The 14331-nt window shown below is 40.6% G+C and overlaps 1 protein-coding gene across 1 annotated transcript in view; it reads right to left on the reverse strand.

The window, feature by feature from the left end:
- The window catches only part of reck (reversion-inducing-cysteine-rich protein with kazal motifs), a 95945-nt gene that overhangs the window by 68225 nt on the left and 13389 nt on the right, over nucleotides 1-14331 (reverse strand). The gene's annotated exons all lie outside the window — the stretch shown is intronic.

A 14331-nucleotide genomic window follows, 5' to 3' on the forward strand; every position in this document is an offset into this window, starting at 1 on the left:
GGTGGGGGGTGGGAGGGGGGCGGTAAGAGGCCTTGATAATGGATAGGGGGGCGCTGGCCCAAAAAAGGTTGAGATACACTGCACTACAGGCAAGTGGACATCTGAGGTCGTGCTGTCTATTTTGAACAAAATGCATAATTTAAAAAATCTCAACATGAGGCTGTACAACACGCTGCTTGGAAGCACTCAGAATTTGTAGACTAATCTCCAAGAGTCGCAGCCAAGTGAGATACTGACTTGAAGTATCCACACGTTGTTTTACCCTGCAGATTACAGAGCTCTGGTCAGCTTGTATTCATATCTCCTCAGCAGAAGAGTTTACATTTTTCAAACCACTTCTGTCAGGTGAAACCACAAGCTTTTGTAGAACTTTCTCCACGTGTCCTCTTTCCACGGGATGATGACACCATTTCGCTCTCCACAACCTATAAGAACATAGCTGGATCGCAGCAAATTTGAAAAACCTCCTTCAGTTTGCTGCTCTGCTATTGGTAATCACCAAATAAAGTTCTCCAGCTAACTTTAACTTTCCTGAGATGTTCTCCTGTGGTATGTTGCTATGGCGACACTACCACAAAACTCCCATGATTGCATCTTGTCCGGGGTCACCTTGACATGGTGCTCTCAAACCGTATTAGGATGCAGCTACACACTAGAAGAATATATCATGATGCTAACGTCACAGGTGTTAAATCTGTACTGGGATCTTTCCATGACCTTGTCATGATTTGCAGAATGTTCCGCTACATAATATGAGACGTTTCTGGTCCTGCAGTATCAGTTTGAATCTTGCTGTAGAGGAGGAAACACCATCAGAAGAGGTTGCAGGTGAAAGGGTATTTGATTCGTATCACCCAAGTCAGTTTATGACCTCAAGAATCAGCATGCCCCGACCTCCCCTTGCCTGCCACCCTGCTCACAGTGCACATGACCTTCACTTATCTTCCCTACAGGTGCTGGGCACTTCCACATCCTCTACTATCATTCTTAACACCTGTGTGCCTCAGGGTTGTATCCTCAGCCCCATGCAGTTTACGTTGTACATTAACGATTACATCGCCAAACAGCTCCAACCCACTCATCAAATTTGCTGATGATACGACTATTATGGGACTGAACAGCAACAACGAGGCATCATACTGAGAGGAGGTTCAGACGCTGGCGTCCGTGGTGTCGTGGTTGTTCAACCTCAACAAAAGGAAAACCAAAGAAATAATATTTGATTTCCGGAAGATGAGGACCACAATGCACACAGGTCTGCAAATCAACAGAGAGGGGGTGAAGCGAGTTATAGATTTCAAGTTCTTCTGACTTCACATCTCAGTGGACCTGGGCTGGACAGCGAACACCACCCACATTATCAAAAAAGCCTAGCAGCATCTCTACTTTCTGAAAAGGTTGAGGAGGAATAAACTTCCCCCACCCTCGGCTGAACAACTTTTACTGCTGCATCATAGTGTCCTGGCATAGTGGTGCACGGTGTGGTATGCCAGCTGCACCACAGCGGACAAAAAGCAGCTGAATGGGTCATTAAGACGGCTTCAGTGGATCATCAGCTTTCCACTGCCACGCCTGGATGAGATCGGCTTGAGCTGCCTTCTCCAACAAGCCAGAAAAATCTGCAATGACCCCATCTACCCAGGATGCTCTCTATTTACAAGCCTCCCTTCCAGCAGGCTCAAAACCACGCAGGCCCACGCTACAGACTCAAACAGTTTCTTCCCCAGAGCTTGTTTGCCTAGAAAATCTGGTTCGTTTGGAGAGGTGTGAATGCGCAATTGAACTCTGATTCGGACAAAAAAGGCAAACTCTGGTCCGCCTAAAAACCTCGGTCTTGGTTCGGTTGAAGTGAACTCTGGCACGGTTTGAATGCATATGTGAATTCAAGCGGACCGGAGGCCACTTCAAAAGCAGGAAGCAGACTATAGCACAGGCCCTTCTGGGTAAATACAACCAAAGCAAATGTGCGTTTCTACCACTAGAAATGGTTTGTGGTTTGTTTGGCACATATACCACAGACAATGCAGAGATCCTAAAACCAATAAAATTTGACACCACTCCATTTTTTACTTTTCCAGAAGAAGGACGTTGGGCTCAGTGTCTTCTTCAAAAATTTTCGTGTCGTTTCCTTAAGTAGTTCTTGGTACAGCACCCCCACAGGCGAGGAAGCAATTGAGGAATTGAGAAAACAGGTGGATTTTCAGTTGCAGTTTCACTGAAGCCTGACTGTTTGTGACCAACTAACCAGCGAGATTTTTCTCAGACAGTTTTTGAAAACCACAGCCTATTTTTGTGTGTACAGCTCGCAAAATTGTAGTCCAGGACGTGCACGTTATTTAGTTGTCCACCCCCACCAACATCATTTGTACCTACCTCGGCAGCCGCCCCAAGGTTTATGATTTAATCTACAGGAGTACACTTTTGAAAAGATGGTAGGCAGATTTGCAGCAGTTTTTAAGTAATGATTATTTATCATCAGTTTGGTTTACTGACCTGGACATTTGGAGCTGTAGCCTCGGGTGTTTTCTGCCATTAGGAGAGCTCAGTCAAGGGGTCAAAATACAGCTCTTGGATAACAGAAACTAAACTGAGAAAGGTTTGAGATGCCCGTAACAAATCTCTGACTATTTTGAGAGAAAATTCGTCACACAAATGATTTGAACATATACAAAATTAAAGCAATTTTGCAACTCACTTCAGGATACTGAGAACCCCCACCAATGTTTTGAGACATTTTTGAAAATTCCCCTTTGAATGTCAAGTCACCAAATGATCTCCAGCAGTCACAACCCAGTGAGATACTGGTTTACCAGAAAGACACTGAGCAGGACTACAGAGTCTGCTGTGTTCCTGTCCTTATTTGGAGCTTCCCCCTCAGGGCCCCCCCATCAGCTACACACTGATCACTGGCAGCCATTAGGAGACTTAAAAGACAAAAGTGTCCACTTGACAGAACACACACAGGCTGATGAAAACCACAGCACCCTCTTATCAGCGTGTTTATTGTATTCAAGTGTGTGTGTGTGTGCAGATGAAGAATTAGGAATGAAAGCAAAACTCTTCTTTTTGTTTTTACCTCACCTCGGCTCTAAACCACATGCTGGAGGAGGCGGTGGTAGCTGGTTTGCCTGTTTGTTTAAAAGATGCCTTAATTAGTGCTTTGTTGTTGTTGTTTTTTTAATGTCACACCTAAGTTGCCTTATTGTTGTAGCTATTTTTTTCAGTGTGTAACCCCTCCGCATGCACACAGAACTTCTGCAAACAATAGCAGGTGACATAATAAGTGGAGGCAGGAGGGGAGGGATGGGGGGCTATTCAGTCATGTGCAGAATGAGGCTACTGGCTGGCTGCTAATGAGCATTGGCCCCATTTGGGGCTCAGCATGCACCCAACGGGAACCAGAACTCTCCTCTCAGTTGGTCTGGAAGGACCAAAGCCCTCTATTCATGCTGACATACCAGCTAACTGCACTGTGACCACTGAGGTTTACTGGGAGTCTCCCAGCACACATTGTTTACTCACACAATACTGAGCTGCGACAATGTTCGAAAGACTGTTCCACTCAGGTGGTAATGTAGTTTTCATTTATAATTAAAGGCCTAGCATTCCTTGAAGGAATGCATGTCACTTTTTGATGAAACGTCAACAATCATGTGATACTGCAAGATGTCACGCTTTGAGTATGTGTTGAGGAGAGGATGACTCTCAGCTGGTACCACACCAAAGTTTAGATCCATGTCTGTCAATTTGACAGAGTTATAGCAATTTGGGTATTGGCTAATGTCGATTAGCTATGGCAACCACCTTGAATTGAACAGACTGCAAAAGTTGTTCAGCAGTAAATCTGCATCCAGTGATTACTATCTGAGTAATTTATTAAAATCCATCGAGTGGTTGAAGATAAAAGGGAAACAGTGTTGACACCAGCAATTAATGCCAAAGTTTTAAGCAAAAATCTTGCACAATGAGTAGCACTTGGAGTACGTGCTGTGAATGACTCTCAGCCACAACCACACCAGGTTTTAGCACAGTATTCCTAAAACTGACACAATTGCAGGTATTTTTGTGTTTTTGAGGTCAGTTAACTGTGGCAGCCATCTTAACTTATGTTGGAACCAAAAGTTAATAAGTTATAAATTTACATCCAATAATAATTTCCTAAAAGTTTTATTAAAATGCATTCAGTGGAACATGAGGTATTTTGCTAAAAGACAAGACACAGTTAACTCAAAATATTTAACAATCTGCTAGCGCTCAGAATATGCGTTGGGGATCAGTTTCAGCTCCATTTTTGTGCTTTTCAAGGTCAGTTGGCTGTGGTGGCCATCTTGAATGTGGCTGACTTCAAGAGATAAGCAGTTGCAGATGTCCATTCAGGGATTACTTTAAGTTTCATTAAAAACTGGTGAGCGGAGGTTGGGAGGGGTACTCCCTGGAGAGGTCATCAGTCAACAGTCCATCAAAGGACCGACACAGAGACACATAGGACAGACAACCATGCACACAGGAGGGAAATGGTTCATAAAATCCACGGTTTGGTTTGTATCACAGTTTGCAGTGTTTTTGGTTTTGGTTTTGGATACTTTTTTTTTTTTTTTCATTTTTAAAAACACTTAAAAAACATCTATTACAAACAGATAATCCCCTATGTATACATTATTTTCAGGACATGTCATTTAGTCATGTTAATGATACAGTTTGGCATTCGGCACGTCATTGTGACAATCTGAATTTAAAAATGGTTGGGATATTTCCTAAGGTAAATGAAGAAACATTGCTTATTATCACCCACTGACCAATGGAGAAATGTGGGCTATAATGTTTTTGCCTTGCCTGTCTGTCAGTAGTGTGCGACACTGCAAAATTTGGTATAGATTTGGTACCATGTATTGCCAATATTGATCTGATCCCTTTGACTTATATGGGCAGACTATAAACGTTTAATTTGGGAAGAGCAGTGTGTCATGTTTTGCCATCCATCTATCTATCCATCCATTTTATTTACCTGCTTTTCCATGCAAGGTCTCAGGGAGCTGGTGACTACCTCAAGTGGTCAATATGCTGAATTTGAACATATCTACATGCTTATTAGATGACTGAGTTTTGCTTTCCGCTATTAACCTGAGAGCCCATGTTTTACTACTTGGAATCACATGTGGTTTTTCCATAAGGGATAGCCTTAAGACTAACTGATCATGCAAGGTCTGTTTTTGAAAACTTTGCTATTAACTGTCAGAGTAAGCTGTCTGTTAGAAAAATATCTCATGAACCACTGGATGGATTTTCATGGAAGTCTCAGAAAATAGTCACTGGGTGTCCATCTACAACAGATTAACTTTTCAAGTCAACCCGAGTCAAGATGGCCACCACAGCCAACTGGCCGCAAATCACACAAAAATGATCATAAATCTGTCAGTCTTACAGATACTGAGCTAGACGTTGATGTGTAGTAACTAGGAGTCATTACCAACCCACACTCTGAGCACTAACTGATCATACGAGAAAAAAATATTACATGAGATTGCAATTTTTTTAAAGATTTGACCAGAACTACCCTGACTTCATTCTTTCTCATCATAAGTTAATCTAATAGTCTAAAAGTCTGGCATAAAAAGTGGTGCACGATATGAATTCCTTGAAAGAATGCTAGGCTATTAATTTAAAGATTTAAGTATGCTTGGGCAATTAGCAAAAAGCCTTTGATAATGAGCAGATTCTGGTTGCACAACAAGCTTCTTCTATTCACTCACTTTGTCTCACTGCCAGGATAAAAACAGACCCAATGTTTGGTTTTTAAGGATTTACTCTACACTGAATGACCAGTAACATGGCTGGGAGCTTTTGTTTTGGTAAGATTTCCTTCAAGCAAACCATTAGGTTTCAGCATTCTGAAATTAGATCAATCCAAAATGCAATAAATGGTTTAAAAAAAAAATTGGGGACCGGCAAACCTTATGAACATTTATGTGGCCAACTTCATACATAATGCCTTTATAGTCACAGCACACAATATTCTGTTGAATGTTGGAACCTGCAGGAAAAAAAAAGTCTTGAAATAACGTATTTGCTGATGATCACAGCATTAGAGGTATAGAGGAAAGCTGTCACGTTCAGTTTGAAACCTGAACTGGCCATGGTTTCATTGTTTGCATCAATTCGGAATGCAACCGCGAATATTAACATTAAAACAGAAAAAAGCAAACAGTTGTAGGGCATTTGATGTATATTGAAGTTATATCAATAGGGATAAGTCTAGTGAGAGTCTGTTGGATTGACAAAATATAATAACACCATGCAGAACATGAATGCATCGTATATGAAGTATAACTATGATTTATTGTAGTCCAAGCAGTCCTTTGTGATACTGAATTTAATGATATTACAATGACAATAAATTTTGGATATATTGTGCAGCCCTAATTTGATGTACCGATGCTGCTGCATTAGCAGAGCTTCAGGCCTACAATACAGCTATCCAAGTCACACATGCAAAATAAGTCTTGATTTTCAAAACATGGCTGCACAGCAGGCTGGCTAACACTGGAATGTCCAGTTAACCCAACACACATGTTTTTGGACTACAGGAGAAAAAAGGAGTACTCAGAGAAAAGCCACACATGCAAGTATAGAACATCTAAACTCCACACAAAAAGAGCCTGGCCGAGATTCAAATTTAGGACCTTCCTGCTGTGATGGAACCATGCTTACCCCTGCTCTGCCATGCAGTCCTTAAAGCTAAACAATATATGAATCAACATCTCTTCTTCTCTCAAATGAGACATTTAACAATGCTGCAGAAATCCTGGAAGTACTGTGTTGTTCCTGTCACATCTAAATAATGTACCCAAAGTAACTCATGAAAAAAACAGAAGTCAAACAGATTGATTACGCCACAAGTGTGAGATTCTCAGGCCTCCAAAGACGAGGTAAACCTTGAGCAGATCAAGCACATTTTACAGTTCCACAGATGAGGGCTGCATCTGCATGAGGCCTGAAATCTCTGTAGGAACAACATGTGGCCCAACAGCAGGGGTTTCTCCAAACACTTTGGCATGTCTGTGTGCAATGATGTATTGAGCTGGGAAGAAAACAGAGCTCTGTGTCAGGGCTTTAAAACACCACTGAGAAGCTTTCAATCAGAGCCTCAGGTGACATGTTGGAGGGCTTTCGTTGTCTTTCTGGGTGTTTTTTTTTTTGTTTCAAACTTCCTCCTGCATTCACAAATGTTTGTCTTTTTGTATCAAATAAAATTAAGAACCTTCACAACTGCCCATTTTTCTGAGATGAATAATGTTTTTCACTTCACCTATCAGTGGTAAGAACCACGGGTGGGCGGTATCTAGATACAACAATGTATCTTAAATAATCTTAGGGTGCAAAAATGTACCTTTAAAAAGGTACAAACTAAGCCTTCTCCTGGTGTAGGCAGATAGTGGATCTTCATGAGTCTGGTTCTACAAGAAAAAAATTCATGTCCCAGGTAACATAATGGTTTTCAATAACATTCACAGTCAAGAAAATCTTTTCTTCTAATTTCATCAGCTTTTAAACTGTGTTTTTACAGTGACATGACAGTTTTCAGATTTTTAAATTTAGTGTTCCCAAGTTTAAATTGTGTGTTATTAATTTACAGCATGCAGTTTTTAATGACTTTATTGTGAATTTTTATCCAAGGCACTGACTGTATTCCATCCATAGTCATCACCTGCTGCCAAAGGGTGATCATCATTTTTGTCCAAGTCTGTGTGTGTTCATGTGTCTGTTAGCAAAATACCTCATGAACCAGACAACTGATTTTAATGAAATTCTCAGAAAGTAATCATTAGATGTACATCTAAAACTAATCAACTGTTGGAGTAAATCCAAATTAAGACAGCTATACAGCCTGGTAAACTTAGCCAACACAAAAATGGCTATAACTCAGTCAGTTTTACAGATATTGAGTTAAAACTTGATGTGGTCGTAGCTGAGAGTCATTAGCAACTTTGAGCGCTTACACATCTCATGACACCTCACATTGTTGCATGAAATCATGCACAACATGATTCACAAGGTATAACCAAATCAGCTACAATTCTGTCATTTCTTATCATAAGATGATCTTTGTCTAAGCCTTTGGCAGAAAAGGTGGTGAGCAATAGGCGTTCATTCGAGGAATGGTAGACCTTTGTTTATTTCAGTGTTTACAAACATTTAATATTTTTCTTCACAGGTATGGGTTGCTTTTTCCTGTTTAATTCTGCATTTACATGGTATTTTCCCTTCTTTATGTTCTTTTTGAACTTTGGGCACAACAGTTTTGTTTATATTTTAACCTGGAATGCAGTGACATATGTATCACTAATAGGGCCACACAATATTAGAAAAAACTTGCAAAGTGTGAAAATATTGTTTACTATTGCAATGATATCAACTGTGATGAAGTCACATTTTCCTCACTTTCTCTTTTGTCACCACTATCATCTAAACCAGGAGTGGGCATCATGGCCAGTGAGAGTCCTTTGCATTGACCAAATCTAACATGCTGAACATTAATGCATGGTGCTTGAAGTATAAAGGCCTATGATTTAGTCCAAGCAGTCCTTTGCATTGTTGATGTTACTGATAACAAAATATGACAATAACTTAGTGCAACTGATCCCTGATCGCAACTGGACCTTCTCTACTCAAAAGACACAAATCTCCCATCCCACTCCCCATACGCAGATAAAACAGCTCAAAGTGTCAGAGAGTCTTTTTAAATTCTAAGGCAAGTCTCGCAAGTAGATATTTATTAAACAGACAACAGAAGCACACAGCATATTTAAGTTTTTATACACACAGACTCAGAGGAAAGACACCCAAACACACCAGGTAACATTTATCCATTTATCCACATTACACTTTTATCAGGAAAGAAAGCAATGCAAACCAAATCAAAATGCATAAATATAAAACAGGCATAACTAATTTAGGACATAACTTAAACAATCATGTGTCTGTGGGAACAAAGTGGGAGCAACCAGAAACAGGCTACGACACTGTAATAAAACCACAGCAGCTAAAGCAGCTAAAAACAAACGGTTTCACTCACCAATAATCATTTTTTTTTTTTTTTTTTTTACATATGTTTATTGATATTTTTGCATACGGAACAAAGGAGTTTACATATTCCAGGGTGTAAGAATGCATAAACAAACTGTTTACACCATTGGCTTAAGATGCATGTTTTCAAGACAAAAGAACTTACACAGAATACCTCTAACAATAAAACAGTGAAATAAAATTAATAGAGACACACCCACATGTACAAAAGAAAGAAAGGAAAAGAAAAAAAAAAAAAGGGGGGAAAGAAGGAAAGCTGGGTGCGTGGGGGTAGGAGGTTACGTTTCTACATTGAAGCAACAAACTCAATAAATGGTTGCCATTTAGAGTAGAATTTATTCAAGTTTCCAGTTTTTGCATATCTAATTTTCTCAACTTTCAAAAAGGACATGACCTCATTTATCCACATTGTGCTGGATGGAGCTCTAGTTGATTTCCAGTTACAGAGAAGGTGGCGTCTAGCAATCACAGATGTAAAAGCTATCACTTCCAACTCTCTAGCGGAGTACTGACTATATTGCTCTGGGAGACCAAAGATACTAGTATGAGCTGAAATGTCAATAGTTCTAGAAAGTACAACAGAGATGGTGTGAAAGTAAATTTGCCAGAAATTTGTGAGGGCTGAGCATGAGAAAAACATATGTGTAAGATTGCAGGGTGAGCTTCCACATCGGTCGCAGACATCAACCACATTTGGGTAAATCTGTGCCAACCTAGTTTTTGAATAATGACATCTGAATACCACTTTGAACTGTATCAAACTCAGACGAGCACATATGGAGGTTTTGTGAATGGCCATCAGGGCAGCCTCCCACCAATGATCATCAATAACCATTCCTAATTCACACTCCCAAGTTCTCTTAGTGTTCGTAGTTAAAAATACATCATATGATTGAATCAGATTATAAATCTTTGAGATTACAGACCTTTGCAGGGGGTTAAATTGTATAAGTTCGCCCCACGGCTGCTCACCAATAATCATTTTAAAACAAAATCCATCTGTCTGTTCTTCTGATTCAATTGGAATAATTTATGATGGTTCACCACAGCTGGAATTTAACCAGCTTAAGTAGTGACCAACAGATCCTTAAATTTGTCAATATTATCAATATCCTTTAGAGTCAATAAATGTACCATCACTAAGGTTTAACCTCCACAAAGTTACCCCACAAGATATCTTTAGTATAAAAATATTAACAGAGTTAAAAAGCCCCAAATTAGCTGGTCCTTGTGTTCAGGAGTGTGTTCAGCAGTCTGATGGCCTGTGGAAAGAAGCTGTTGCGGAGCCTTGTGGTCCTGCAGCGCATACTGCTGTAGCGCTTTTCACTGATTCCACAGCACTGCCATTGATGGTGAGAGGTGTGTGTGGCCAATTGATGAGATGGTGTACCTCCTCTCTGTAGGCCAAGTCGTCGTTGTTGCTGATGAGGCCCACTACTGTTGTGTCATCTGCAAACTTGATGATGTGGTTTGAGTTGTATCTGGCACAACAGTCATGGGTCATCAGGGTGAACAGCAGCAGACTCAACACACAACCCTGGGGGAACCCAGTGTTCATGATGATGGTCTGTGAGGAGTTGTTGCCAACTCTTACTGTCTGTGGTCTGTTGGTGAGAAAGTCCAGCAGCCAGTTGCAGAGTGAGGTGTTGATGCCTATATCACAGAGTTTGTTCACCAGGTGTTGTGGGATGACTATGTTGAAGGCAGAGCTGAAGTCGATGAACAACATCCGCACACAGCTGTTTTTATTCTCCAGATGAGCCAGGCTGAGGTGGAGTGCTGCTGCTATGGCATCATCAGTGGAGTGCTTGACATTGGTATATACTTGATCAAGAATGTTGCTTCCCCTGGTTGCAAAGTCCACATGTTTGTGATATTGTGGCAGTACTGTCTTCAAATTGGCTTGATTGAAGTCGCCCACGATTATATTGGCGGCGTCCGGATTAGCGTCATGAATGCAGCACACGGCCTGATACAGTGTGGAGAGTGCGTCTTTTGTGATACACAGCTGTTAAAGTCACTGCTGAGAATTCTCTCGGAAGGTATGTTGGACGGCACTTAACTGTTCGGAATTCAATGTCTTCGGAACAGTGGCTTGAGATGACTTTGGCATTAGTAGTCCAGTTGTTATTGAGAAAAATGCACACGCCACTTCCCTTCGATTTCCTGCTGAGAACCCTAACCCTAATCCGGAACAGTGTTAGACCATCCAGCTGAATGGCGTTGTCTGGAATTGAGTGGTTAAGCCATGTCTCGGTGAGGATGATGGAGTTGCAGTCTCTCACCTTTCTTTGTGTGGTTAGATCCAGTCTAAGGTAGTCCATTTTGTTTACCAGCGAACGGACATTGGAGAGCAGAATCAAAGGCATAGCAGATTTGTGTGGCGATCTCTTTAGCCGAGCGCTGATACCTGCACGGCAGCCTCGCTTGCTAGCTCTCGGACACCTGCGACGCATGCTAACATCCTTCCACCGCTTTCGTCAGCTCCAAATGTCGGCTGGTGGGTGCTTTGCCGGCCCCTGGGTCTTGCTGGTGTACGATTCCTAGTTTGTCGAGTGCAGAAAGTTCCAAAGTCCATATAACTCCGGAGATGTCGTTTGAAAAGTTAGAGTTTCGTAAAGCATCAGAAAACAACTTCAAGAAAACAATGACCTAAACAACACAACCAATTTCACCTTGGACCAGATCTGTGCCCTGCTAAACCTCTGATTTACAATTAGGCCACTAGTGTTTAAAATAACTTGCAGAAACGTCATGCTTTCAAGAAGCAGGGAAACACGTCTACTTTTACAAAAAAGTCCAGTGTTTTGCCATTAATTGTCATGATTGTCGGAACCAGCACTTCAAAGAACATGGCATTACGTTTCTTCAGTTAGTAATAATCCATACTGAATCATAAATCACTAGAAATGTAACCTTTTCTCTTTTGTCTGTCTTGGACATTGTGTATGCTGTCAGGAAATACCTCATAAATCAAAACATCTGTGCTAAAATATTATATTACCCTGAATGGTAATAGCTAGGTAAACTTATACCTTCTAGAAACATGAGTAATTATCTATAACTCCCAGTTTATTCAGCTTCAGCACTTTTTAAAAGTCCATAATCAAATGGGACATGGAGATATGATCTAAACTTTACTAATCTTTAATATTGTCGATGGGACAAACTTGTAGTGTACTGACATGTATGCAAAGCAAACACACTCACATACAGCTGTTATTCGTGTCAGTAAACTTGCACTATATTATTTAAATAATTACTGAATAATACAGTAATACTTTGTATTTGGTAACATTCTTGTTAAATGTCCACTGGACTTGGCCCAACGGATTCTGTGTATGTGCCATAAAGTGTTGAGTTTTCTGCCCTTGTTCATGAATGTCTTGTTCCAGTAGCCCGTTTCTCATCAGAATGTCCTGATTCCCCAACATCTGATTTGGACCTTGTTAATCCAAGCAACATCTGAGTCAGTATGGCATCAGTTCTATGTCTCTCACTCATGTCTCTACGTCTCCCAGTGCCAACCTATGCTTGGAGGTTGGCACTGGAATTTGAATTCCAAACCGCTGATCTTCCCGCACAAAAGTCAGGTGACTTAACCGCTACGCCAACTCCCAGCTAGCTACACCAAAACTTTTTTTTTCTTTCCTTTAGGCATGCAAAGCGTACATGGAACCCTAACGGTAACCCTAACCAAGTGGCTAGAATAGTGTACAGGAACATCTGTACCGAGTATGGACTGGAAGTTCCACAGTCAAACTGGGACTTTTACTTGGTGGTGGAGAATAGCAGTGCTAAGATACTGTGGGAATTCCAGATCCAGACTGTCTGGATGATGGCTAATCAACTGGACATTGTGGTGAATGACAAGACACATAAGAAAGCAGTGGCAGTAAATGTAGCAGTCCCAAGTGACTGTAACATCAGGAAGAAGGAGCATGAGAAGCTGGAGAAATACCAAGGGCTGAAAGAGGAAACAGAGAAGTTGTGGAAAGTCAAGGCCTCAGTGGTGCCATTGGTCATTGGAGCACTCGGTTCTGTGAGCCAAAAACTGGAAGAGTGGCTCCAACAGGTCCCAGGAACAACATCAGAGATCTTTGTCCAGAAGAGCGCAGTCCTAGGAACAGCTAAGAGACTGAGGAGAACCCTCAAGGCCCCAGGCCTCTGGTAGAGGACCCGAGTTTAAAGTGAAAGTGGAACCACCCATGTGGGAAAAATAGGGTGAGATGGGAATTTACTATTATTATTTTTAATATGTATTGTTGTATACACTCATACGCACGCACACACACACAGGTTGTTTTTGTATGGTTATCTTTTTAGATAAAGCAATTTGAATGCTTGTTAACTTTTAAAACAAATAAAAATCAATGTAAATATTGTAATACAGTTGTAATTGCTATTTTATTGTAAAAGTAATGGGTTTTTTTTTGCTATATTTCCTATCCCAAGTTTTTATCCTCTCTCTAAGTTATTAGTTGAAGTGAAATTAATGACAGACACTGGTAGCAGAGCTCTGGTTAGACTAACAGACATGTAAACTACCCAATTACTTAGAGTGATGTTTTGTTCTGGTCTGGTTAGAATAATTACAGCACTTGCTAATTATATTACATTAGTGGTAACTGCTGGCATTTTGCACCCAATAATGCTTGACCAGGCTTGTTAGGAGGCTCATTATAGAATACCCTTGTCTCCTGCTTTCAGAATATGCACAATATGTTTTTATGTAAGTCAAATAAGGCTATTTCTATGTGTTTTTGGACTGATGACACATCTTACAGCACACACAAGGCAATAACAATGTGTGGCTTCCATATATAAACAGAACAGACTGCTACACATAGCTTCTCACAAGATGGCTGCCTGTGGACTGTGTGATCACCCTGCTGCAAGATTTAAAAGCCTAAACAACAATAAACAGATTCATTACCGAGGAGAAGATCAATGATGATGGACAGCAACTTTGTATTTAGTAAAAAAAATTGGTTAACCACTAAGAGGACCACTTGTTGTGGCCATTTACATTGAATTTCTGTAAATAATAAGCTCTATCAATTTAGTTTTTTCCTTTAGGTAATTGGAATATACTTTAGTTAGTCTGGAATCAAAAACTGTAATTTTTATTGTTGGAATTGTTTAGATTAATTTGGTAACTTTTGGACCCTCCCATTTATTTAAGTGATTAATAACACACGGGGGGGGGGGGGGGGGGGGGTGAAGATGGGAGGTTTAGTAAAATGA

The sequence above is a fragment of the Kryptolebias marmoratus genome, linkage group LG21 (assembly GCF_001649575.2).
Source record: "Kryptolebias marmoratus isolate JLee-2015 linkage group LG21, ASM164957v2, whole genome shotgun sequence".
Taxonomy (NCBI): Eukaryota; Metazoa; Chordata; class Actinopteri; order Cyprinodontiformes; family Rivulidae; genus Kryptolebias; species Kryptolebias marmoratus.